Raw genomic sequence first — 27,171 nt, forward strand, 5'->3', positions numbered from 1 at the left:
GCCAAGCCACATTTATGGATGGGTTTTATGGGGTCATTCAACCTCCATTCCACCCCCATTCAGTATTTCTTTCTGTAACTTAAAGATTATCAAAATAAAAACTGTATCTACCACATTTCCATTCAGCAATGTTTTCTGGAAGCCAAATGGGCCCCATGAATTAGAAGAAACTTGGACAGCAATGGACTTCTGAGTGTTCTTTTTGGCTGTTTTCTTCCTGCAAGACAGATGGGTGGAAAAGTGCATTTATTTTCTACTTTGGTTAGCCCTTGTAAGTATCTCATTATAAATACATTTTTGCCTGTCAAATGGGCTTTTTGGCACTTTAATTCATCAAGAGTTAGAGCCACTTCATGGTCCAATCTAATTCAGTTTTTAGCCTTTCCCATCTTTCTTCTCATGTTTCTTCTTCTCCTCCTCCTCCTCTCCGTCCTCCCACCTTCCCTCCTTTCTTCTTTTCCTTCTTTTCTCATCTTCCCTGCCCACCACAGATTCATTGAGCTACAGATTCCATAATAAAATTCACTGATTTTAAGTACACAGTTGAATGAGTTTTGGCAATTTTATGTAGTCTTCTATACATAACCACAATATATTATAAAAATTTTACCTTCCCTCAAAACATTTCCCTGGGACCTTTTGTAGGCAACATCTTCCCCAATTCCAGACCTAAACAACGTTGACCTGCTTTGTGTTGTGATAGCTTTGCCTGTTCTTGAATCCATATGAATATAAACACACAGGAATGAGTCTTTGTTTATGACCTTTTGAACTTAAAGTTTCTGAAACTCATCCATGTTGTTGTTGAATCAGTACTTTATTGCTTTTATTGCCAAATAGTTTTCCTTTATTAGGATAGACCATAATTTGCTTATCTATTTACCTCTTGATGGCATTTGACTTTTTTTTTTTTTTTTTTCAGTTTTTGGCCGAGGCTGGGTTTGAACCCGCCACCACTGGTATATGGGGCTGGTGCCCTACTCCTTGAGCCACAGGCACCACCCGCATTTGAGTTTTTAATAATAATTTTAGTTTATCACACATAAAGTTTCTATGACCATTTGTGTACAAATCTTCATGTAGACATACAGGTTTTTTTGAGAGAGAGAGTATCACTCTGTTGTCCAGTGCCACGGCATCAGCCCCACTTACAGCAACCTCAAACAAGTTTCAAGCGATCCTCGTGCCTCACCCTCCCAAGTAGCTGGGACTACAAGGCACCCACCACAACACCCAGCTAATTTTTTCTGTTTTTAGTACAGATGAGGTCTCACTCTTATTCAGGCTGGTTTCGCACTCCTGAGCTCAAGCAGTCCACCCACCTGGGCCTCCGACAGTGCTAAAGTTATAGGCATGAGCCATGGCACCTGGCCTCGCCATATATTACTATTTCTTGTGGGTGATTATCTGAGAGTGGAATGATTGGATCATATGGTATATGTTTAAATTTTTAACAAACTGCCAAACTAATTCTCAAAGTGGCTGTTCCATTTTTCTCTTCCCACTAATACTATGTAAATTCTCAGTTACCCCACATTCTTGTTAACACTTGGTATTGGCAGTCTTTATAATTTTAGCTATTTTGTTGCAATATTTAGGACAATCACTAACTCCCATGCAAGAACTATAGCTAAAAAGCCAACAGGAATGTCAAAGGACTGAAAACTTCAGGTACACAGGAAGAAAAAGTTCAAGAGGTCTATTGCACCTCATGTTGACTATAGTTAGCAACTACATACAGGTACTGCATGCTTGAAAATTGCTAAGACAGTAGATTTTAAGTGAGGAGCACAGGGCAGAGTTGGGGGGAAGGGTTCATATGAAGGAGGTGAGGCCCTTCCAGGGCTTGGAAAGGCAATATTAGAAAAGGAGAGTAAAAGAACAGAATAGAGTCTGAGCAGGAGTCAGTTCAGCTTTCACTCAGTTTCAAGAGGCTTTATTATCCCATATCAGTAGTGTTGGAATGTGGGACAGGATTTTTAGAGGTAGTGTTATGTTTCTGAAGAGGGACTGATTTTTGCACTAAGGGCAAATTTAGGAATTACTCCTTTAATTAGCTGCCAGGCCAGCCAGGGTTGACATGAAAGTCACTGTTTCCTTGTTCCAACAAATGACCTTGAAGCTTTCCAGAGGGTGAGGTGGGGTTCGCTATGATCATACAGTTTGGTTTCTGGCCTGCCTTTTCTCACCAGCTGTTTCCCAAAATTGCTGTACTCTTGTCAGGATTGCAGGAATTTCTTTCTCAGATTAAGAGTTCTCACCAAAAAATAAATGACAACTATGTGAGGTATTGTATATGTTAAATAGCTTGATTTAGCCATTCCATAATGTACATATTAAAACATAATACTGTATAACATAAACCAATATAGTGTTTACTTGTTACTTAAAAATAAAAAATTTAAAAAGTCAACAGGATTTTTAAAACAAATAATGGTATAGAATTGGCTAGCCATTTGCGAAAAAAAAAGAAAGAAAGAAAGAAAGAAAGAAAAACCCTAAATTCACAAATCAACAATTTTGACTGCTATTCATAAAATGAGACATAACTGTTTTACTGAACTGGTCTGTAAGAGACTGTCCAAAGAGACTGTCCAAAGAGTATAGAATTATAGCCAAATTTGATTCTTAGATCTGTAAGTATTTGTGTATCTAAACATGCCTAAGTGTATCTAAACATTGTAATAGTACAATATTGTAATCCTACAGTACCATTATCATATACAGGGTGTCAATAAAGTTTGTGTGCAATTTACTATGTTAAACTACTTTAAATTGCACGTGAACTTTATGTCCACCGTGTATGTGATCCATGGTTGACTGAAATGCCATTACGTAGTACATGACTGTATATCAATTCATCTCTTGTATTTTATGTATATTTCAATTTTATACATGAAAATCAAAACTCAATGGGATTAAACAATTCTGGAGGATTTTGGACCCAGCAAGTGGTTGATTTTGGATTGATATCTAATATGTTCAGACTACAAAGCCTAAACTCTCAATCCTTACAATATGCTTTAATTACCAATGAATTGAGTTCCAAATACACCCTTATCTAAAGAATTTCTTAAAAGTCATTAAACTTCAGGGACTTTGTCTTCTGCCTAAAATGGCATAGGAGGTGGCATTACTTAGCCTCACACTTAGAACAACTCAACAAACTGAAAAAAAAAAAAAAAGAATAAGAAGTTTTAGACATGGGCATTCTAAGGTAATATCGAACAATGATACCTCGGGGAGACTGAATGAGATAAGCCCCCAAATTATCCCTGCTTATGTCTTACATAGAGTTCTAGGCTTGGGACAGGCAGAGGTTGGAAACCTTCCTGACTTGAGGAGATGAAGCTGGGAGTTCAAGAGACCAAAAAGCTGGATTTCAATGAACCGAGTACCAGAGAAAAGAGACCTGGGTATATAGAGAGTGAACTGGCTTGAGTACCTCTTGAGTACGCGCTTGAACATGCAAAGCATTTGTGAAAGAAGTCAAGGACAGAATCATCTAAAGGAAGAGAGAAGACAGTTCCTAGAGGTCCCACAGGGTTAGGAGCGGTTTTCCCACAACCAGGATGTAAAATCTTCCACTTCCTAGCACATTGGGTAGTGAATTGCCTCAGTAGTGGGGAAATCAGCTCAGGACTGAAGAATGCTCTGGTTGTACCTAACAAAGATTAAAAGGAAGCCTCAAAAAGACTCGACCATTTTCTAAATAACCGTGTTGCAAAGTAAAAGTCAACTGTATTTGTAAGAACAAAAAAATGTTCACCACTGAACCAAATAACATTTTTAATGTCAGGCAGCCAAAAACAAACAAATAAACAAATGAATAAAAGCACCCAGGCATGCTGTAACCTATACTAAAAAGAAAAATGAGCTAGTAGAACAAGACAAAAAAAAAAAAAATGACACGTATGACAGAATCTTCAGAACGATTATTATATCCATATTATATGTGTTTAGGAAGGTAGAAGAAAGATCAAAGATGTCATAGACATGTTAGAAATGTATATAAAAAGACTCAAATTTCCAGAAATGAAAGTTACAATTTCTGAGATAAAAATAAATATACTAAACGGATTTAACAGCAGGTTAGTCACCACAGAAGAAAAGATTAATGGATTTAGAGGAATAGCAATAGAAATTCCAAATGAAACAGAAATTTAAAAACATCAATAAGTGTGGAGCAACTTGAAGGGACTTAGTGTCGGCTCATGAAGGGAGGTAGAGGGTGAGACAGAAAATATTTCAGGAAGTCTGTGCCAATTATTTTCCAAATTTGAAGAAGGTTATAAGCCTATAGATCCAGTAGCTTGATAAACTCTAAGCACCAGAAACAAGAAAATATCACCAAAGCTGATCATGATCAAAGTTCTTAAAACCTGTTGTAAAGAGAAAATCTTAAGCCTTCTGAGGGAAAAAAAAAGACACACTGTGACGGAGGAACAATATGAGAATAAGGGGCACCCACACTTTCAAGTTCTTGAACAAAGAAATTTGTTCAACTTAGTGTTCTCTGCCTAGAGAAAGCATCTTTCATAAATAAAGGCAAGAAGATTCTTTTAGACATAGAAAAACAGAAAGAGTATCTCACCAGCAGACCTTGATAAAAAGAAGTCCTTTAGGTAGAAGCAGAATGATACCAGCTTAGAGCCTTCATCTGCACAATGGAGCACATGAAATGGTAAATAACTGGTCAGTGTAACAAACTACTTTCCTTATTTTAAAAAATGCCTTTAAAAGATAATTCTTTAAAGCAAATACGGTAATAATACAATGTGGCATTTATAAAATTATTAACGTTGAACTATTTAAGGCCAGGTTAGAGAGAATGAAAGTATATTATGGTCATATTTTTTTACTATATGCAAAATATCATCATATTTATAATGTTAGACTGTAATGGTTTCAGAACGTTTGCTATACTATAAAATGTATATGTTTGTATAGGATATCAAAAGCACAGCAAAGAGTTTTAACTATTTAATAGACAAAAGAGATAAAATGGATTTCTAAAAATTACTCAGATACAGCAGAATTAGTAAAAATATTCAACCTGAAAATACGAAACAAAAGGAAAAAAGAGAACAAAGAACAAATCAGACAAATAAAAACTACATGGCAAATATAGATTTTAACCCAATAATATCAATAATCACTATACATGCAAATATTCTAAATATTTCATTTAAAAGGCAGAGATTTTCAATTGGATAAAAATCAGGAAATATTCTAATATAGCACTAATAAAAAAATGCAACTAATTTTTACAATTAATTGGGCTAATTAGTAGATTAATATCAGGTGAAGTATATTTCTGAGCAAAGAATATTATTAGGGAAAAAAGGAATATTTTATACTGATACTGTGTTCAATTATCAAAATGGCATAAAAATTCTAAATGTTTATGCACAAAATAGCATAACTTTTATTACACAAACCAAACACAGACTTGTAGGAAGTAGACAAATCCTTATTTATAAAGATTTTTAACACCCTTTCTAAATAATCGATGTAAGTAGAAAATCCGTTAAGGATATATAAGAGCTTGAACAACAATGAAAACAACATAATTTAACTGACAGAGTGTCCGCAACCAACAATAGCAGAAAAAAAGAATTTTTATCTTGTATTTACCAAGATAAATGTCATTTTAGGACATAGAAATCTTAAGTAATTTAGGAGGATCCTAATTCCACGAAATACTGTTTCTGATTGTGATGGTATTAAAATAATTAGAAATAGCAAATATATCTGAAAAACTTCCAAACATTTGGAACTAAATAATATGTGTCTAAATAACCCATAGTTCAGAAAATAAATAAATCAGTATATTCATCTGTTATGATTACCGTTAGGAAACAGATCAACTCAAATAGTTATATGCTTATTGTAGGAGTCATTTTTTTAGTTGAAAACCTCCCAAAGAACACTCTATGTTAGGTTAAAAGAATTTTTATCTTGTATTTACCAAGATAAATGTCATGGTAAAAGGTTAAAAATGAAAATCATATAACTGTAATAAGACCATCTTAAAAACATTAGAAAAATCCCAACATTAGATTCTCATTAAATATGTCAGTATTATGGTTAACACTAGGAATTGTATATTACAAAATACTAGGAGAGAGTCTTTTGAATGTTGTCACCACAATGGCATGATAAATGTATGGGATGACAGGTACACTAACTACCCTGACAGTGAAATGTTAGATTGCACTGTAAATATGTACAATTACAATGCTTCAGTGTACAATTACAATGCTTCAGTAAGAAAGGGAGGCATAATGTGTGTTAGGTAGATATGTAAATATTTGACTAGTATTTTGCAGAAACTTTAGGACTTAAATCTTGTTACACTTTTTCTCTCTGAGTTTATAAAACCAAAGTGTGTAGTAAATATAGATTATTTTCTAATGTAGCCTGGATACATTTTCTACTACTCAACTAAATGATGCTTATTCTAAATGTTAGAGAAACACAAGTATTTAAAGATACACTTATAAAACATTTTTCTCATTATGAATATTTGGAAATTGCCTTGAACATTGGGAATGGTTACGTAAATATGGCATTTCCAAACAATGGCATTAAAAGAATAAAGTTGATTGGTGAAAACTAATGTGGTAAATGTCTATAATATTTTGCTAAATGATAAAGCAAAATGCCTTCCAGTAAAATTACAAGATTAAAAAACAAGCAGGCTTAATCTTGGTAAATAACATATATAAAAACTTTACAACTTCTGGACAGCCAAGGTGATTGGCTTGTTTGGATTCAGGAGTTTGAGACCAGCTTGAGCAAGAGCAAGACCTTGTCTCTACTAAAAATAGAAAAACCAGCAGGGTGTTGTGTTAGGCGCCTATAGTCCCAGCTACCTGGGAGGCTGAGGCAAGAGGATCACTTAAGCCTAGGAGCTTGAGTTTGCTGTGAGCTATAACGTCATGGCACTCTCCCAGGACAGCAGAGTGAAAATCTCTCACAAAAGCATTCCCAATTGTATATAAAATCAGCACATTGTATCCATAAATGCATTAATGTACACAATTATGATTTAATAAAAAATAACCCAAAGAACAAAAACACCTCTACAACTTGCATCATCCTTAATGGTGAAAGCTTGATTGATTACTTTCTACTGATTATCATGAAAAAAGGCAAGGATGTTTTCTCTTACCATTTCTTTACACCACAGAGTGGAGGCTGTAGTTTGTGCAATAAACAAGAAAATACAAGGAACACCAAGCCTGGGAAGGAGGAAGTAGAAATCCCTACAGAAACTGCAACCCTGAGCAAGCTGATTAGCTACAGTACTAATAAATTAACTCTGGGGATTGTGGAATACAAGAGTAAATTGTACCAATTAATTGCATTTCTGTGTACTGGCGATAGATAACTTGAAAAACAAAAGAAATGCGATTTACCATAGCACCAAGAATATAAAATATTTAAAGGTAAAATTGACAAAAGGTGTATAAGATGTACATACTGGAAAATATAAATCATTGTTGAGAGAAATTAAAGAATTATTTAAATAATGGGCAGATGAGCCATGTTCTTGGATGGCAAGACTCAATATTTATTGGATATCAGTCCTTTGTAAACTGATCTATAAATTCAGTATAATTTCACTAAAAATATAGCAGGTGTTTTGTGTGTGTGTGTGGTAGAATTTGCCAAGGTGATTAAAAACTGTATGTGAAAATGTAAAGACTCTAGAAGTGCCACGCAACTTTATAAAAGCAAAAAATAAAAAAAGTTAGGATAATGCTATTTTATTTCAATACTTATTTGGAAGCTACAAGGGCAGTGTAGTATTCTAAGTAACTAAATAAATCAATGGAATAGAATAAAGAGTTTAGAAATAAAGACATGCATACATGCACATATGGTATGCACATATGCCTTTGCACGTTTGTTGACAAATGTGCAAAGGCAATTTGGTGGTAAAAAGATAGTCTTTCCAAGAACGATACTGGAAAAATTAGGTATGTTCATGGGTGTATATATATATATATATATACACAAACATATATACAAAAAAAACTTCTATCCATACCTTGTGTTATACATAAAAATTAACTCCAAATGGATCCTAGACTTAAATGCAGAACATGAAACTATAAAACATAGAAAATATATAGAACCATGGAAATTTTTGTGTCTTTGGTTAAACAAAGATTTCTTACATTCAACATTAGAATCATGACCTATTTTTAAAAATATACTTTCCTTCATCAAAATTAATCTTTTTCAAAGATTGTTTTGAAAGTATAAAAAGACAAATCATAGATTGGGAGAAAATAATTATAAATTACACGTCTCATTAGGGTCTTGTGCCCAGCACATATAAAATGCTCTCAAAACCCAACAATTAAATAACTCAAAAGGGCAAAAGATTTAAAGAGGCAATTGCAAATTAAAAGCATAATAAAATACCACTATGTGCCAATTAGGATGAATGTAAAAACTAACCAAACCAAATATTGGTGAGAATGTGATGCAAACTTAGAGAATTTTGGTGGGAGTGGAAAATCTTGCAACCACTTTGTGAAACTATTTGGTAGTTTCTTTTAAAAAAACAAACAAACAAACAAACAAACAAAAACAAAACAAAAAACCCGTATACATCAATCTGACCCAGCCATTTAATATCTAGGCATTTACCAAAAAGAAGCGAATGTGTTGGGACTTCATTAAACTGAAAAGCTTCTGTACAGCTAAGGAGACAATAATCAAAGCAAAGAGACAACCTACACAATGGGAAAGGATATTTGCATATTTTCAATCAGACAAAAGTTTGATAACTAGGATTTATAGAGAACTCAAATTAATCCACATGAAAAAAGCCAACAATCCCATATATCAATGGGCAAGAGACATGAATAGAACCTTCTCTAAAGATGACAGACGAATGGCTAACAAACACATGAAAAAATGTTCATCATCTCTATATATTAGAGAAATGCAAATCAAAACAACCCTGAGATATCATCTAACCCCAGTGAGAATGGCCCACATCACAAAATCTCAAAACTGCAGATGCTGGCGTGGATGTGGAGAGAAGGCAACACTTTTACACTGCTGGTGGGACTGCAAACTAGTACAACCTTTCTGGAAGGAAGTATGCAGAAACGTCAAAGCACTCAAGCTAGACCTCCCATTTGATCCTGCAATCCCATTACTGGGCATCTACCCAGAAGGAAAAAAATCCTTTTATCATAAGGACACTTGTACTAGACTGTTTATTGCAACTCAATTTACAATCGCCAAAATGTGGAAGCAGCCTAAATGCCCACCAACCCAGGAATGGATTAACAAGCTGTGGTATATGTATACCATGGAATACTATACAGCTATTAAAAAAAAATGGAGACTTTACATCCTTCGCATTAACCTGGATGGACGTGGAAGACATTATTCTTAGTAAAGCATCACAAGAATGGAGAAGCATGAATCCTATGTACTCAATTTTGATATGAGGACAATTAATGACAATTAAGGTTATGGGGGGGGAGGAAAAGCAGAGAGAGGGACGGAGGAAGGGGGTGGGGCCTTGGTGTGTGTCACACTTTATGGGGGCAAGACATGATTGCAAGAGGGACTTTACCTAACAATTGCAATCAGTGTAACCTGGCTTATTATACCCTCATTGAATCCCCAACAATAAAAAAAAAAAAGAAGTGAATGTGTAATTTGTACAAATATTGCACATGAGTGTTCATGAGAGTGTTTTTGTTTTCTTTTGTTTATAATAGCCCAACTGGGAACAGCACATTCATTAGGTGATGTTAATCCATCAAGAGATGACTGGGCTAGGATTTAATAAAAAAAAAATATATATATATATATAAATATAAATGAAAAAAAAGAGATGACTGGATTAGTAAATTGAGATATACACATAAAATGAATCACTAATAATGAAAAGGAATGAAATGATTGCCAAAAACTATTTAGGATCTCAGATTTTACACTGTTTGCAAGTTAACATGTTAGTCTGGCACAAGTTCATGGATGGTGACAGAAGATATGGATCTCATAGTTCAGAGACTAAAAACGTTTTTCTGCATAATGGCAGTAGACAGGGTAGCATGACTGCCCTCAGCAATCACAAGGCAATATGAAGAGGGTGCATGCAGTGCACGTGTTACAGGCAAGGTTCACAAGTTTAGGAACTCAAATCTTCTATATTGAGCAATTAGTCTGCTTAACCTTTGCCCTGGAGGAAGATAATATTTTTGTATTACTAGACAGTCAGCAAATCTACCTTCTACTCTGGAAGAGGATTACGTACCTTCCAAGTCTTTTCTCTATCCTTCCAAAGACAATGCAGAACAGAGGCAGTCAGTGATTCTGCATACAGATGTGCAGAAAACGAGACATGCGAGTCCTGGGGGGATTCTTTCCAGATAGTGACAAGGGGAATGAATCTCAGAATGAATAAGCTGAGTAGAAGAAGCCAAAAAAATAAAGATGTGTACTGTATCTTTCCAGTTATATAAAATTATAGAAAATACAAACCAACGTACGGAACCAGCAATCAGGTCAAGACTAGCCAGGGAATGGAGAGAAAGGAAGGCAGGGGCAGAAGAAAAAGATTGCAAAATGGTGCAAGAAAGTGGTAAGGGTAAAGAATAGGAGGATGGCCTTTACTTAGTGAGGCTTTCGCAAATGAATGCATAAGTCAGAATGTAAAATTGTGCTCTTAAAAGTGAGCAGGTTGATATATATGAATAACACCTCAATAAAGCGATAAATAATGGAAGTCATTCATCTCCTCTAACAATTACATATTTGTAAAATTAAAGAATTCTGAGATTCCCCTCACCTCTGAAAATTTTTGAATGTATAGAGCAATTGTATATTGTACTGACATAGGAATCTGTTCATTGCTGTGCATTCAGTAAATTATCTGTCAGTTCATTTTGCTAATCCATGAATTTTCAAACATTTTGATTTTTTATCAGTGAAGAGACTGACAACTTAGTGAAATCAGAGTTGATAATTCATGATGGGATTTCTTAATTTTAGCCTGCATTTGCATAAAGCAAATTTCTTATCTTCCTTTGTCCCTGTCATTATGAATTTCTGTAACTTACCTTTGGAAAATTCCAGAAAAAAAATCTGGTATTCTGGGTGGTAATGGAAGCAACTTGAGGAATCATGCTTAACTATATTATCCTAGGTAAAAATAATTTTAGAATTTGATAATGCTTTAGAAATTAAGTCCACAGCCTTCATTTTACAGATTCAGAAAGTGAGACCCACAGAACTGATATTTACCACAGGAAAGACACTTTGATAGTGACAGAGCTCAGAGCTCTTGATTCCCAGAGATCAGTAATTTTTCCATTATGCAGTTTCTACTCCTAGTAATAACACTTAGTTCTCAAGTTCTAGGAAGGCATTATTTTATATTTTTCTCTAAATTGAGAAAAAGGTGATTATTTAGTTAAAAAAAAATTCCCTGATGTATTACAGTAAATCAATTCAGGTGAGGGTAAGGAACAACTTAGTTTTTCTATCCAAACAGCAATTGGGATTGATGTCTTCACATAATAGCTTTACCTCTGGGACACTAATTGTGAGCAAAGTGAGCACAATTAAAGTGGATAAAAAGAAGTTAGTTATTAAGTAGTTATCCTGTCTTCCAATCTTTCATTTGAATGTTTTATTAACAATTTTTCAAGAGGCATTATTGACTCTTTGACAAGCCAGGCAATTCCTTCTCCAGGAGACAATGCCTAATAATACACACCTGAATGTGTTCACATACATGACTTTAGACGCAGTTGGACTGTGATGGCTCTACTAATTACCTTACATTTTAAGTAGAGATATCTTTTTTGGAAGTCCTTAGTTTGGCATGCTTTCTGTTAAACCAACAAGCACTACAGGGCTAAGTGGACCTAACAGATGGAGCAGATGGAGCCGCCACAGAAGAAATAAGGGGAAGCAGGAGGGGAGAGCCAAGGAGTCCTGGAGGACAGAAGCACTGGGGACTGCTTTTGATTTGGTGCCTTTTATTACATATTTATCAACTTTAGTTTACACGACTTACTTTTCACTCAGCTCAAGATTTTGTCAAAAAGCATCAACATAACTTAAAAATTCACCTTCACCTTGTCAGGGAAGCCTAACTGTCTCACAGTCTAATAATAAAAAATCCATTCACAGGAGCGTTCAGCAGCTTATGGATTTCAAGACCAGGTTTCTGAAAGGCTCACAAAATTGCACTTTCCTTGTTATTTGGAGTATTATAAAGCACACCATCTCACCATCTGTTCCTTTATAGCCACAGGTCTTTTGTCTAGAACTCATTCTTTTATATACTGTCTCATCTCATAGGCATTTACTTGTTATAAAACTTGACACAATGGTTTTCATCTTGAAAGAGCAGTCTGGATGTGCTGATATTTTCTATAATTTAGTCTCTGGAGAATATCAAGGATAAATAATCATAAGGTACTAAATGGAACACACAAGGAGAGGATTGTACTGAAGTTAAAGATGTACAAATTGCTTTGCACTGAGTTATTGGATAACTTCAAAAATTGCAAAAATAATTAACCAGAGCATAGAGCAATGTTTGGTTTATTTGGTTTTTGTTTGTTTGTTTGTTTTTCCTTTATTTTTTGGATAGCGACATTAGAATATTCGAAAGATATATTTCAGAAACACTGTTACGTCTGCCCTTCAATCCTCTTAAATTATTACCATGATTTATTTTTCTAATGGTCAAATTGGCATAATCAGGAATCAGAAACTTTGCATTTTCTTTTCTTATGGCATTGGCGATGATGTTATGAGTGAGACTGAGCTACATTCTCTGATCTCTGCTCAGTAGGTAATAGTCTTCTGGCCATTTGGTTACATATTAATAGAAATGTGTTTGGGTTTGATGACACACTACCCACTAAGTACCTTGTATGGTAGAAAAAGTTAAGCTGAGAATGAGAATACAACCTCTGATGATGCTGACAAACAGAAAGAGTGGGAAAATTCCAAAATTGCCAAAGGAGATTCATTGGCTTAAACAATTCTGAAAGAATGGCCTTCTTTACCTATATAGAGCAATTCAAAATTTGTCTAAAGACTGTATTAACCAAAACCACTGATAATCCTACCAAAAACCCAATTTCAGCATAATTTATTGCTCGATTTCTATATTAGCCTTTGCTTCTTTATAATAGTGGACACTTTTTAAATTACCACTGAACTCATTGTCACATTGTCAAGAATGGAAGGAAGGGAAGGAGTGAAGAGAGACTGGGTAACATCTGAAGCCAGTCTCTGTGCAGAGCAGGTTGGGCATTACAATACTTATATCTAGGTTAAGAACAATAGTTTAGGGAGAAGCAGAAATAGGGCAAAGGAGCACATAAAAGTTGGTACAGGGACACTAAGAACCAAGCTTATTAGTATAAACATTACTGTAGTGTGAAGATGGTGAATAATTTTGAATCAGGAGACTCGAGAATGAAACCAGCTCCAACACACAAGATGGTATTGAGGAATATTGTGCCACTGTAAAGGGATACATAGGTATTAGTTAGTATCATTAATTTCCTTTTACTTAATGCGGAATATGTATACAGAATTAAAATAATTGGTTAATGCTGATATGAAATTAATTTACAAGTCAAAATCTGGTTTCTATTTCTAATTATTGAAGTGATAAAACTTGGTAGGCAGATCAAGGTTTGACTATAAGTGAACAAATTGTATAATAATTTCAGAATGCCTTGATCATTTCAACTCATTAAGCAAAATAAAATTTATTCAACACCAACATGGATTTGCCATCATTAGAAGGAAAGAAAACTAAAAAAAAAAAAAAAAAAAAAAACTAAGAAAATGCCAGGAAGGCTATGTTAACCAGTGTGATGAAAATGTATCAAACGGTCTATGAAACTAGTGTATGGTGCCCCATGATCACATTAATGTACACAGCTATGATTTAATAAAAAAAAAAAAAAAGAAGGAAAGAAAAATTCTATTTCTGCATCTTAGTCCAAATGGAATATAATAAAAAAGATGCTTCTTTACATGCAGAGGAGAAATTTATTTAATTAAATCCTCATTCATTAAACATGTCATCTGTAGGTTTATTTCTACTATTATAATCTCTTAAAATAAACTTATGAAAACTTTTGACTTTGCTCATTTCATTAAATATGGCTAATTTTCAATTTTTACTACTTTTATTTCTGGAAATAAAAAAAAGCAAATTTTCCTAAATCAATATACAGAACGGAAAAAAAGCTTAATTGTCAGTATGTATTATTCCAAAATTTTCCCCACAAGCATACTTTGGATTCTGAAATTAAGTTTTTCTATGCCCAAGTCACACACTGATGTTACTAAATTCAAAAAATGAGATTGCACTAAGTGCTATAATGATATTTCAGGGACGACAAAAGTCATACCATGTCTTGTTTACTACATACACTAATTCAAGATTATTTTATAGACAAGGGACACTCATTCTCTTTTAACACATGGTCCTGATTTAGTTGTAATACCACATTGACCAGGGAAATGTATCCTTCAATGATGCTTTACAATATCCTAAATATCAAAGCTTGATCTATTGCAAATTAGAAAAAAATTACTAATTTTATGACTAAGGGCTTTTTTACTTATTAAGTAAATATTTAATACATATTTTGTGTCAGCCATTGCTAATTGCTGACAAGTGGGTATTAGAATTATGAAGAATTAAACATTAACCCTACTCTTAAAGTTTGTTGTTTGCTAGTTTGATTTTTGGATCTAGAGAGTAGAAAACAAAATTTTTATATTCATATTGCAATATCATAGCAATAGGAGTGCTTTGTACAAGAGTAATATGTGGTACAAAAATGAGAAGGAAGGTCAAGAAGTTATACTTAGAAATTGTCTGAAAAAGAATAGTTGACATTTGAACAACACAGATTTGAACTACATAAGTCCACTTTATTGTGATTTTTTTTCCCCATAGATACATAGGAATATTTTTTGGAAATATGTGACTATATGGAAAAAAAATTGCAGGCAAACTGCAGAAATATTGAAAAAATTAATAAAAAGTTATGTCACACATTTCTAAAACATATACCATAAAATATATACACAAATACATTATAAAAAGTTAAAATTTGTCAAAATCATGCACACTCAGACAATACATAGCATCATTCAAAGTTGAGAGAAATGTAAACAAAAATAAGGATAATATATTCAATCATAACTGCATAAATCAACTGGTTTATATTGTAGTGACTATAATAATTTCATAACTAATTCCTTTTGCTATTGTGGAGAGCTTAAGCATTGTGAGTATTTGATTAAAACATCTCTCCCTGTATGCAGATCATCACTATATTAAATTGTGTATCATGGCAAATAATGAACTCAAAGTAGCCACAAGCAAAGGCAAAAGTCTTTGCTACAAGTACACCTTTTATAGTATGGGAGGAAAAAAAGTCCCATCTAAATAAAAGAAAATTCAAAACAAGAAGCAACATCAACAGACATTCCTTCTCCAGATGAGAAGGAATCAGCACAAAGTTCTGGAAGCATGAAAAATCATAGTGAAATGACACCCCTAAAAGAACACAAAAGCTCTCTAGCAATGGATCCCAACCAAAATGAAAGTTCTGAAGAGACAGATAAATAATTCCAAATATGGATTGTACGGAATCTCAACAAGATCTAAGAGAAAATGGAAAACCAACTCAAAGTAACCAGAAAGATAATTCAGGAAATGAACAAAAGAATTACTAAAGGTACAGATATACACATATTTTGAAAAACAAATAGAATTTCTAGAAATAAGAAAAATCATTCATGAAAATACAGAATACCTGGAAAGTCTTAAAAATAGACTAGTTTGAGCAGAAAAAAAGAATTTCAGAGCCTGAAGACTACACCCTTAGATTAACATAGTCACTCAAAAAAAAAAAAAGACGAAGAAGGAAGAAGAGGTACAAAGCCTATGAGAAATACGGATTATATAAAATGGCAAATGTAAGAATTATAGACATCTCTGACAGTGAAGAAGAAAAAAAAAACAAAAGGCCTGGAAAACTATTTGCAGGAATAAATGAAGAAAACTTCCCTGGTCTTGGTAGAGATTTAGACATCCAGATATAAGAAACTCAATGAACACGTTGGAGATTCAAGGCAAAACAGGCATCACCAAAGCATATGGTCATTGGACTAGCAAAGTCAATGTGAAGGATGAACTCTTACGACTAATAAGGTAAAGACATTAAGGAGTTTGCAAAGGAAAATGTCTCACACTCATAACAGACTTCTCCAAGAAGCTTTAGAAGCCAAAGAGCAACAGGGTTCTATCTTTAGTGTCCCTAAACAGAAAAACTGCCAGTCAACAGTGTTATGTCCCATAAATGAAGGAGACATAGTCTTTGCCAGACAAGCAAACAATAATAGAATTTGTCACCCTAAACCTGTCATACATGAAATGCTGAGAAGTGTTTGTTCTATATATGCATCCCAGGGATGCAAGGATGGTTCACCATATGCAAATCTAAAAATGCAATTCACCACATAAACAGAAGTAAAAACAAAGACCCAAAGATCATCTCCCTAGATGCATGAAAAACATTAGATTAAATCCAGTACACCTTCTTGATCAAAAGTCTCAACAAGCTAAGCTTAGAAGGAATATTTCTCAAAATAATAAAAGATATATATGAAAATCCCATAGACAATAATATACCAAATGGAGAAAAGTTGAAATCATACAAGAACTGGAATAAGACAAGGGTGTCCACTGTCACTACTTCTATTGAACTTAGTATTGGAAGTTCTAGACAGAGAAATCAGGAAAGAGAAGGCGATAAAATGCATCCAAGTAAGGAAAGAGGAGATCAAACTATCTCACTTTGCTGATGATATGATTTTGTATCTAGAGAACCCTAAACTCCACCAAAAGACTCCTAGAATTGCTAAGTAAGTTCAGCATAGTCTCAGGTTACACAATCCATGTACACAAATCAGTAGCATTTATATATATTTATAGATATATAATTTATATATATTCTTATATAACATTATAATATATAATGATAGCCAATTACAGAGTTTAGTAAAAAAAGTACCATATATAATAGCTGCAAGAAAATAAAATACTTCACCAAGGAGAGGAAAGACTGCAAAATACTGATGAAAGAAATCACAGATGACAGAAACAAAGGGAAAAACATCCCATGCTTAGGATTGGGAAAAATCAATAGTTCACATGCCTGTATTGCCCAAAGTGGTTTATAGATTCGATGCAATTTCCATCATTTTTGATGGAAAAAAAAATCCTAAACTTCATATGGAACCAAAAAATTTCCCTAATAACTGAAGAAAGTTTAAGCAAAAAGAACAAATCTGGAGGTATCACATTATCTGATTTCAAATTATACCAGTCTGTAGTAACTAAAACAGCATAGGACTGGTATAAATGTAGAGTTATAGACCAATGGAACACACTAGAGAAGCCAGAAATAAAACACTATAGCAATGACCAACTGAATTTTGATAACACAGATAAATACATTTACTGGGAAAAGGTTGCTATGGTCAATAAATGGTGCTGGGTACATTGGACAGCCACATGCAAAATAATGAAAAGTGATCACTCTGTCTTACCTTCTGCAAAAATTCCCCAAGGATGGTTTAAATATCTAAGTGTAAGACCTGAAACTATAAAAATCCTGGAAGAATCCATAGGAAAAACTTTTCTAGACATCAACTTAGGCAAAGAAGTTTTGACTGAGACCCCGAAGACAAATACAGCAACAACAAAAGTACATAAATTACAAAAGTCTGTATAGCAAATGAAATAATGAATAGAAAACTGACAGAATGGGAGAAAATATTTTCAAACTATACATCAAAAAAAATGCTTATAGCCTGAATCTACAAAGAACTCAAAGAAATCAGTAAGAAAAAAATATCTTAAAAAGCGGGCAAAAGACACAGATGGAGTGTTTTCAAAAGAAGATGCACAAATGCCAAACAGACATGGAAAATGCCCAACATCACTAATAGTCTCAAAAATGCAAATTAAAACCAAAATTAGGTACCGTTTTACCCTACAATAGCTATTATGAAAAAGTAAAAAAATAACAAATATTGGCATTATTTTGGAGAAAAAGGAACACTTACACATTTTTGTGGGACTATAAATTAGTATAACCACTATGGAAAACAGTTTGGAAATTCCTTAACAAACTAAAAGTAGACCTATCCTTTGATCCAGGATCCCCTACAGGGTATCTACCCCAAAGTAGAGAAGTTATAACATCAAAGAGACATGAACTTGAATGTTTATTACAGCATAATTCACAGTTGCAATGATATGGAATCAACCTAGAGTCTATCAATTGGTGAGTGGATAAAGAAAATGTAGTGTACATAACATATATATGTATATGTAATGCATATACTGTGTATGTGTGTGCATATGTGTACATATATGTATATATATGGATATATAAATAAAAGACAGAGTACTACTCAGCCATAAAAAGGAATGAAATAATGTCATTTGCAGCAGTTTGAATGGAACTGTACAACATTATCTGGAACTTTCTCAGGAATGCAAAAAAAAAAAAACCAAAAAACCCACCATATGTTCTCACTAATAAATTGGAGCTAATCAATGTATACACATAGCCATAAAATGGTGTACAGGACACTGGAAAATAAGAAGCGGGAGGGTAGGAAGGGATGAAGGATAAAAACTTACCTATCAGGTGCAATTTACACTATTCTGCTGACATGCACATTAAAAACTCTGACTTAAACATTATACAATTTATTCATGTAATTAGAACACATCCTGCCATCCCATTACTAGATATCTACCCAAAAGAACAAAAATCATTTTAGCACAAGGACATTTGCACCAGAATGTTTATTGCAACTCAATTCATAATTGTCAAGTCGTGGAAGCAAGCTAAGTGTCCATCAATCCACGAATGGATCAACAAACTGTAGTGTATATATAGCATGGGTTACTCTTTAGCCATTAAGAAAGGTGGAGATTTTACATCTGTTACATTTACCTTGGATGGAGTTGAAATACATTCTTCTTAGTAAAGTATCAGAAGAGTGGAAAAATAGATACCCAATGTACTGCATACTAATAGGAAATCAATATATAAACAATGACATGTTCGTAAGAAAAATAAAACATTGGCTCGGCACCCATAGCTCAGTGAGGAGGGCACTCAGCTGCCCGGAAGGCTGAGGCAAGAGAATCGCGTAAGCTCAAGAGTTTGAGGTTGCTGTGAGCTGTGATGTTAGGGCACTCTACTAAGGGTGACATAGTGAGACTCTATCTCAATAAATAAATAAATAAATAAATATAAAAAAATAAATAAATAAAACACTAATATAGTCTAGTTGGGATAGGGAGAAATGGGAGGGGGAGAAGGATTGGCAGAAGAAGTGAGGGCAGGCAGCAGGGTCTCCCCTAATGTGCTCATTGTGAGGCTGTTCAACACACTCGGTTGAGGGGCTCTTTTACAAATGGAACTTAACCCTAGAAGTGAGAACAATGTAACCTAAAAATGTGTACCCTGATATTAACTTGAAATAAAAAATAAATTTTATAAAATACATATACAAAGAACACTTGAACTTCCTGATATTTTTCAAGTAAAAATTTTTAAAAGGTGAACTCCTCTGGTTTTTTCATGTTTTTCATCACGTTTAGTGCAAGCAATACCATAAACTTGAACGACAACCACATGAAGTGCTCTTAGTGATGCTGAAAGTACTTCCATGGAGCAGAGAAAGTCATGACATTACAAGAAAAAGTTTTATTGGTTGATATGCACTATAGTTTGAGGTTTCTTTCTGTATTTGCGTGCCATTTCAGATAATTCCTCTGTGAACAGATGATGTAAAATTATGGTGCTGATAAATTCACTACAGTACTATAAATATATTTTCTCTTCTGTATGATTTTCTTTATAACATTTTCTTTTCTCCTGCTGAGCTTATTGTAGGAATACAGTATGTAATACATATAACATCAAATATGTATTAAATGACTTTATCAACAAGGCTTCCAGTCAATAGGAGATAATTAGTAGTTAGGTGTTTGAATAGTCAAAAGTTTATACATAGATTGCTGACTGTGGGGAAGGTTGGCATTCCCTTTACCCCTGTGTAGTTCATGGGTCAACAGGCCTATCAAAATATTTATACTTTACAAATAAAAAAACTGAGATGCTGTGAAACTACAAAAGTTCTCAAGTGGGCACAGCTGGTAAAGGGCGTGGAATGTGTTAATTCATTCTGTAAAACCATCTGCACGTACATTTTTCTGATGAAAACCACAAGAACCCAAGAGTTGTTTCAAATTGGAGCAAAGCATTGGAGGAACAGTGAAAAGCTTCTTGTTTGTGCTTCTTTGTGATGTTGTAATTAACACACTGGTTTCTCTTCATTACTTGAGGAATGCAGTAAAGGGCTGAGTCGACAAAACAGAAGTGTGACAATGAAAGGCTGGAACTTTTTGTGGTTTTATTTGCTTTTATGTTTGCTGCTACTGTTTTTATTTTTAACATTTCTGTTGAGCAAAGAAAAATAAATTTATGGCCCACAGAGAGATTATAAAGCAGCAATATAAAACTTAAATCCTAAGGCAGACTTCAATCTTAGACTTACTCTTCCTCTGATAAAGGAAACCAGAATTATTCTGAACTGTTCTAAAAGAATTGTGATACTAATATACACATCTCTCTGTACACCTGGCAGTCAAGTTAGACTCATAAAAATTCAGAACTGTACCTTATATTTTTATACTAATTTATATGATTTATTAAATTCCATGGGCACTACTGAAATACAGTTCTTATTAAAGGAGAGAAAAGAAATAACTCTTCAAAGTATAACATGGAGTCTCTATTTATTAAATCAATAAAACACTTTGAAAGCAAGCAGTGGTATAAACCACAAACTATACATTTTGATTTAAATTAAAATCTAAGGATAAGACATTTTATTATTGCCTTCAACATATTAGGCTTATGTAAACTACAGATTTCTCTTTAATCTATCGAGGTGGAGGCAGGGCATGAAGGCCAAATAGAACTTTCCAGGGATCATCCCTCCACAGAAACATCAAATTGAACAACTATCCATGCAAGAAAGAACCTCCATCAGAACCGAAAATCAGGTGAGCAATCATAGTACCTGGTTTAACATCACATTAAGGACTGAGGCAGCGAAGAGGGCAGGAAACAAACAGTCTTGCACTGCCTGTGTCACCTTTACCCATGGCCCGGAGCACAGTGGCAGTGCTGGTGCTGGGTGAAGAGAGACAGGGAGAATCTAATGCACTTGAGTGGAAGAAAAAAGTGACCTGGGGACTATACATTGTAACACAGGGCTGCCCTGTCACAGAGAAACACAACACAAGCAGAATTCATCAGTGTCCAGGGAAGAAGCATTTAGACCAGCCCTGACTGAGAAGGATCCTCCACCCCACTGGTGGAAACCTGAGCTCTGTGTAGCTCCAACACCAGCTAAGTAGACTGACTTGGGGCCCAAAATAAGTTTGAAAGGCAGACAGGCCACAAGGACCGCAGTTCAAGGGCAAGTCCTTGTCCTGTGTTGGCCTCAGAGGCAATGAACTAGAGGTGCATGTGAACCTGTGGGGCCCTAGCTATGGCAGCCAAGGCAGTGCCCACTCACCTCTTTCTTAACTCTATGCAGTACAGTTCTGGAAGAGAGGCCTTCTTCTTGGAAGAAGAAAGGGATGAGTAAAAAGGACTTGGTCTTGTAACTCGAGCAACACCTCAGCTACAGTAAAATAAAGTTCCACAGATTACTGAATTCCCCGATTCCAGGCTGTAGCTCCTGTATGCCATTTCTATTTTTTCCCCTTAATCACAGTATTTTTTTAATTTAATTTTTTGATTAAAATCATAACCATATACAGTTGTGGGATACAATGTGATGATTTGATATATAATGTGGAATGCTTAAATAAAATGGATTAACATAATCATCACCTCACTCTTGTTTTTGTGATAAGACATTTAAAATTTACTCTGTTATTTTGAAATATTCCCTTGCATTATGCACATTAGATCCCACCAAATGCCCTCCCACCTCCAATCAATCACTGTCCCCCTTCCTATCACCTCTCCTTCCTCTCCCCTCTCCCTTGCTAGACTATATTTGTTTTTTATCATTGGTATGAATGTGTAAATATATATTGGTTTCATAATGGTATTGAGTACACTGGATGCTTTTTCCCCCACTTTTGAGATACTTTACTAAGAAGAATGTGTTCCAACTCCTTCCAGGTAAACATAAAAGATGTAAAGTTTCCATCTTTTTTATGGCTGAATAGTATCCATGGTATACATGTATGCCATTTCTAGACCCACCCTAGCCAGAACGGAGCTTGCTGCCCAAGGGAAGGAGCAAGTCCTGGCAGGATTTATCCCTGTGGATGAAATGCCCTTGGACCTTGAGTAGACACTAGCAATAGCCAGGCAGTAGCTTCACAGGTCTTGGGTAAGACTGTGCTTTCTTTAGATGTGACCTGGTGCAGTCTGCACTGTAGTGGCCATAGGGGCATATTTCCATCACCCATTCCCCAACTCCAGGCAGCCCAGCAAAGAGAGTGAGACTGTTTTTGTATAGAGAAAAGTGATGAGAGAGAGTGAGAGACTTCCGCTGGTAGGCCAGGAAATTCTCTCATACCTTACTCAAGTCTACCAGAGTTGCACCACCAGGAGTCTATAAGAGTCACAGCATTACTGGGCTCAGGACACACCCAGGGCTGATACAGCTGCAGTGACCGAAGACTTAGATCACAACACTCAATTCTCTTTGAACACCTGGAAAGGCTTCTCAACAAGGATGAGTACAAATAAGCCAGATGGTGAAAACTGGAATAAACACCTGATTCTTCACGACTCAGACATCAATGAACAGCCATGAGCACCAAGAACATCCAGGAACACATGACCTCACTAAAGGAACTAAATGAGGCCCTAGCAACCAATTTCAGAGTGATGGAGAGATGTGAACTTTCAGACTGACAATTAGGGCGGCGCCTGTGGCTCAAGGAGTAGGGCGCCGGTCCCATATGCCGGAGGTGGCGGGTTCAAACCCAGCCCTGGCCAAAAAACCACAAAAAAAAAAAAAAAAAAAAACAGACTGACAATTAAAAATAGCTGTTTTGTGGAAGGTCATCAAACTTCATGGCAACATAGAAAAGGAATCCAGAGGCCTACGAGAGAAATTTAACACAGTGACTGAAATAATGTTAAAAAATCAAACCAAAATTCTCTTAGACTAGAGAAAGAAATAAAAGACATCCAATTGGAAAAGAGGTCAAATTATGTGTATTTATAGACAATATGATCTTCTATGTAGAGAAATCTAAAGACCCCACAAAAATAATAGGACTGATAAACAAACTTCAGTAAAGTTGCAAGATATAAAATCAACATGCAAAAAAAAATCGGTATATTTATATATGCCAACAGCAAGTAATCTAAAATAGAAACCAAGAGAGAAATCCCATTTATAATAGCTACAAATAAAATAAAATATCCAGGAATAAACGTAACCAAAGAAGTGAAAGACCTCTACAGTGAAAACTATAAAACATTGATGAAAGAAATTAAAAAGGACTAAAGAATAAGCAAAATAGCTTGACACTGGCATAGAATTAGACATATAGATCAATGGAACAGAAAAGACAACTCAGAAATAAATTCACACACGCATATAGTGAACTCATTTTTGATAAAGATACCAAGAACATACATGGTGGAAAAGACAGACTCTTCAATAAATGGTGCTTGAACCATTAGATATCATACACAGAAGAATGAAACTAGGTCCCTATCACTTAACCATATTTAAAAACCAAATTAAAATGTATTAAAGACTTAAACTGGGGAACCTGGGCATGTGAAGTGGCGGTGCTGGACCACAAGGCTCCTCACTTTTGGTTCCAGCTCCCACTGTAGCCGCCACCTCCTCCTCCTCATCTGCCTGGAAGCGTTGCTCTCTGTGGTGGAAGAGAAGTGGTATGTCAGGAAAGTACTGGGAGGGACAGGGCAGGGCGCCTCCGCTGCGGGCACCCACGTGTTGCCCTTTGTGTGAGATATGTGGGACCAGAGCCTGCCCTGACCCCTGTAAAACTGCGCGGCAACCTGCGACCCGTGACTGCTTGGAACTCCGTAAGAGCTATGCCATGACCAGCGACCAGTGCCCGCCTGGATCTCCATAAGAGCTACACCGTGACCCATGACTGGTGCCAGCCCAAACTCCATAAGAGCGGCATCACAAGCTGTGACAGGTGACCAGCGCCCACCCGGACCTCCGTAAGAGCTGCGCTGCGACCCACGACCTAGCCCGCCCAGGCCTCCGTAAGAGCTGTGCCATGACCCGTGACCCGTGCCTGCCCAAACTTCTGTACCAGCGGCACCACAACCTGTGATCCATGCCCACCGGGCCTCCACACACCCTGACCAGGAATTCCAGGAGCCACACAACCCTGCATCCTCACTCCTGTACCCTCCCTGCTTCCACAACAGCCAACTCATCTGGTCAGGGACTGTGGTTGCTGCATGCCCTCCAGAGCCCTCCCTGCCTCTGCGCAGAGCCCTTCTCCAGGCCAGAGAATATTGGAGCCTTTGGCCCTCTGTGCCAAAGTCACTGGGCACCAGACACCCCCAGAACCATGTGCACCACACCCTGCCCTGTTGCTGGATCCGGGTGTGTCACACTCCAGAGCTGCTCCCACAACCAGAACTCCCTGGCTGGGGCAGCCTCAGAGGACCTACACAGGGTCACTCCCTACAAAGATCCAGCAACAACAGAGTGATCCTACTGGGGTTTAATCTTGGAGGGACACCTCCTCAACTCTGAGGATGGCCAGAGGCAACATTGAAAAACAATCATGACATGAAATCAATGAAAAAATCTGGCAATGTGAATAATCAGAGTAGATCAACTCCCCCAAAGAACAATGGGGCAGACATAGCACAAGATCCCATGCACAAACAAATAACTGAGATGTCAGAAATCAAATTCAGAATCTGGATAGCAAATAAGATTGAATTAGAATTCCAAGCAGTAACCCAAAAGTTGTCTCAAGAATTCAACGGATTCAAAGACCAAATGACCAAAGATTTTGACACATTGAGACAAGAAGTTTCAGCCCTTAAAGATCTGAGAAACACATCCCTCAGTAAGAGAATGGAGCAAGCAAAAGAAAGGATTTCTGACATTTAAGACAAAGCTTTTGAACACTCCCAAATTCTCAAAGAGGAAGAGAAATGGAGGGCAAAAACAGATCACTCTCTCAGAGAGCTCTGGAATAATTTGAAGAAAATCAATATTCGTCTTATAGAGATCCCCGAAAGTGATGAAGTGGCTTCACAAGGCACAGAGTCTCTTATCCATGAGATTATGAATGAGAACTTCCCAAACATGCCAAAAGATTCTGATATTCAGATACCAGACAGTTTCAGAACTCCAGCACGACTCAACCCAATTAAGACATCCCCCAGACACATCATAATCAATTTAACTAAAGTTAATATGAAGGAGAAAATTCTGAAAGCAGTCAGTCTGAAAGAAAACTATCACCTACAAGGGGAAGAATATTAGAATGATTGCAGATCTCTCTGCTGAAACCTTTCAAGCTAGAAGAGGATGGTCATCGACTTTTAATCTCCTAAAACAAAATAACTTTCAACCCAGGATCCTGTATCCAGGTAAACTGAGTTTTATTTATGACGGAGAAATTAAATACTTCAATGACATTCACATGTTGAAGAAATTTGCCACAACTAAACCAACTCTCCAGGATATTCTCAGACCTATCCTCTATAAAGACCAGCATAATCCTCCACCACAAAAGTAAACCCACCCAGAAAATTTTGACCAAATTCCAACTTCCACAGTCGCAAAAGGATTAAAAATGTCCACCGGACTCTGGAAAGGTTTATCAATATTCTCAATTACTGAGAATGGTTTAAATTGTCCTCTAAAGAGGCACAGGTTGGCTTACTGGATACAAAATCTCAAGCCAGATATCTGCTGCACACAAGAATCTCACCTTACACTAAAACACAAATATAGACTCAAGGTGAAGGGATGGTCATCTATACTCCAGACAAATGAAAAGCAGAAAAAAGCAGGCATTGCAATCCTATTCACAGATGCAATAGGCTTTAAACCAACCAAAATAAGGAAGGTTAAGGATGGACATTTCATATTTGTTAAAGGTAATACTCAATATGATGAGATTTCAATTATTAATATTTATGCACCCAACTAGAATGCACCTCAATTTTTAAGAGAAACTCATACTCTAACATACATGAGCCACTTGATTTCCTCCAGTTCCATAGTAGTTAGAGATTTTAACACCCCTTTAGCAGTGCTGGATAGATCCTCCAAAAAGAAGCTAAGCAAAGAAATTTTAGATTTAAACTTAACCATTCAACATCTGGAATTAACAGACATCTACGGAACATTTCATCCCAACAAAACTGAATACACATTCTTCTCATCAGCCCACGGAACATACTCAAAAATTGACCACATCCTAGGTCACAAATCTAATCTCAGCAAATTTAAAAAAATAGAAATTATTCCTTGCATCTTCTCTTTTTATCATGGAATAAAAAGTTGAACCCAATAACAACAGGAACCTGCATACCCATACAAAAACATGGAAGCTAAACAACCTTATGCTGAAGGATAGACGGGTTATAGATGAGATTAAGAAGTGAATCACCAAATTTTTGGAACAAAACAACAATCAAGACATGAATTATCAGAACCTCTGGGATACTGCAAAGGCAGTCCTAAGAGGGAAATTTATAGCACTGCAAGCCCTCCTCAAGAAAACAGAAAGAGAGGAAGTTAATAACTTTATGGGCTATCTCAAGCAACTGGAGAATGAAGAACATTCCTACCCCAAACCCAGCAGAAAAAAAGAAATAACCAAAATCAGACAAGAATTAAATGAAATTGAAAACAAAAGAATTATACAACAGATCAATAAATCCAAAAGTTGAAAAGATCAATAAAATAGATAAACCTTTGGCCAACCTAACCAGGAAAAAAAGAGTAAAATCTCTAATTTCATCAATCAGAAGTGGTAACTATAAA

Source organism: Nycticebus coucang, chromosome 11 (assembly GCF_027406575.1).
Source record: "Nycticebus coucang isolate mNycCou1 chromosome 11, mNycCou1.pri, whole genome shotgun sequence".
Taxonomy (NCBI): domain Eukaryota; kingdom Metazoa; phylum Chordata; class Mammalia; order Primates; family Lorisidae; genus Nycticebus; species Nycticebus coucang.